The sequence below is a fragment of the Sardina pilchardus genome, chromosome 3, assembly GCF_963854185.1.
Source record: "Sardina pilchardus chromosome 3, fSarPil1.1, whole genome shotgun sequence".
Lineage (NCBI taxonomy): Eukaryota > Metazoa > Chordata > Actinopteri > Clupeiformes > Clupeidae > Sardina > Sardina pilchardus.
In genome coordinates this window covers 24,600,108-24,602,607 of record NC_084996.1, presented here as the reverse complement: position 1 = coordinate 24,602,607, position 2,500 = coordinate 24,600,108, and the positions used below count along the sequence as shown (strand labels likewise).

General features: G+C 45.6%; 1 protein-coding gene across 2 annotated transcripts in view; it reads right to left on the bottom strand.

Annotated features, from left to right (window-relative positions):
- The window catches only part of LOC134076194 (RNA binding protein fox-1 homolog 3-like), a 74,722-nt gene that overhangs the window by 42,418 nt on the left and 29,804 nt on the right, over nucleotides 1-2,500 (bottom strand). The gene's annotated exons all lie outside the window — the stretch shown is intronic.

The following is a 2,500-nucleotide window of genomic DNA, read 5'->3' as shown; positions in this document are numbered from 1 at the left end:
CAAAATTCACATTCATAACTCTATAGAAGCAAGATCTTAGCATATACATGAAATTCTGATTTATGCCCACTTTTGTGTGTATGTGTGTGTGTGTGTTTATGGACACAGAAAGATATCAAGCATGTTCAAGATCAATCCATGAGCTAACACTCATGTAGACACACAGACACACACACACACACACACACGCAAAACACACACAAACAAGCACACACACACACACACACACACACACACACACACACAAACACACAAACTTAGACTCAGGGCATATGAAGTGTCCAGCATATTTTAAAAGTTGGGTAGAAGTGCCTGAAGGAGTCTCTGCTACCAAAGCCCCCCACCTCACTGGCCCTCAGCCTGTAAAGAGATAAAGAGACACTCAGAACCAACAGAGAGAGGGACAGGAGGGAGGAGAGAAGAGAGAGATGGAATAGAGAAAAGAGTGAGAGAGATACAGAGAGAGAGGGAGAGATAGCATGCCAGATATGCAGAGGGGAATAGAGAACATAAAATAGAGCGAGATATAATGAGGGTGTAGATACAAAGAGACTGAGAAAGAGATACTGAGAAAGAGAGAGAAAGAGACAAAGAGAAAGTGATATAGAGAAAGGGGGTGAAGAGAGGGAAATGTGTTAAAAGGGGAAGAAAGAGAGAGGGTGAGAGAGGGAGGGAGGGAGAGAAAGAGAGAGGCAGCTGGTGTGTAGGCTCCATGTTCCTAATGAATTAGAATAACACGAGCTCTACCATGAAACGATGATGTCAGCTAAAGTTCTCAGAGCTTAGTGGGATCAATGAGAGAGAAGTGCTGAAGGAAGCGACTATGCACTGCTGCAGAGAGAGAGGGAGAGGGGGAGGGAGGGAGAGAGGGAGAGAGGGAGAGAGGGAGAGGGAGGGTGAGAGGGAGGAGAGGGAGGGAGAGAGAGGGAGGGAGGGTGGGAGGAGAGAGAGAGGGAGGGGAGAAGAAAATGCAGAAATTGAGAGAGAGAAAGTGAGAGTTAGAAGGCATAGACGGAGCAAGAAAAGATGAAGAGAAGAGAGGAAAAGAAGAGAAGAGAAGAGAGGAAAAGAAGTGAAGAAAGGATAAGAAGAATATAAGAAGAGAAGGAGAAGTGAAGAAAAGAGAAAAGAGGAGAAGAGAATAAAAGAGAGGGGGAGCAGAGAAGAGAAGATAAGAGAAGAGAGAAGAAGAGATGAGAAGAGAAGAGAAGAGAAGAGAAGAGGAGAGGAGAAAGCTGCTGCAGACTATACACTTCTCACTTCTCTTTGGTTCCTTTGGTTCCTCCTCTACAACAGAACAGCAGTCCTCTCACTTCTCTTTGGTTCCTTCTCTACAACAGAACAGCAGTCCTCTCACTTCTCTTTGGTTCCTTTGGTTCCTCCTCTACAACAGAACGGCAGTCCTCTCACTTCTCTTTGGTTCCTTCTCTACAACAGAACAGCAGTCCTCTCACTTCTCTTTGGTTCCTTTGGTTCCTCCTCTACAACAGAACGGCAGTCCTCTCACTTCTCTTTGGTTCCTTTGGTTCCTCCTCTACAACAGAACAGCAGTCCTCTCACTTCTCTTTGGTTCCTTCTCTACATTCATCATCCATAATTGGGATAGCAACTCTGACTCAACACTGGCCACACAGATGACCGCATGTCTTGTCCACTCCATCCACATTGATCTGAACGCTAAACATGTCCAAGCCCTTGCTCATGTCCCTGTTCCATCCGGTTCTGGAGAGGATAAAGCAGGAGTACCGTATGTGTTCAAAACAGCCATCTGCATCTCCAGCACACACTGATCCCCCGCCATCTTTACTCCAGAGCCCTTCATGCAGCACACAAGCTCATTCACACTATACTCTGCCATCAGTCAAGCCAACAGTCAGGCTGTCTCACACACTCATACACTCATTCATAAACTCAGTGTCACACACACACACACACACACACACACACACACACACACACACACACACACACACACACACACACACACACACACACACACACACTCATACACTCATTCATAAACTCAGTATCACACACTCATTCACACATTCATAAACTCCAAGTCCAATGCACACCATTCAAATCAGTCAGCTCAAACCTGGTGCTTTACAGTAAGCCTGTTTCAGTGCCTCTAGAGAGAGGCTTTCTGCATGTGTTTACGTGTAGTTCTTCACAACATACTGTACACACGTGTTTACGTGTAGTTAAGCACGCCGTACTGTACACACGTGTTTACGTGTAGTTAAGCACGCCGTACTGTACACACGTGTTTACGTGTAGTTAAGCACGCCGTACTGTACACACATGTTTACGTGTAGATAAGCACACCGTACTGTACGCTCGTGTTTATATACACTAGAGTCAGGAGTGGTAGCCAACAACAAAGCACACACACACACACACACACACACACACTGTCGTAGAGGGCTCCTTCTGGGTCCAATGAATTGATGGCTCAACCACGATAGCACTTTAAGTGCAAAGGTTTTTTTATTTTTAG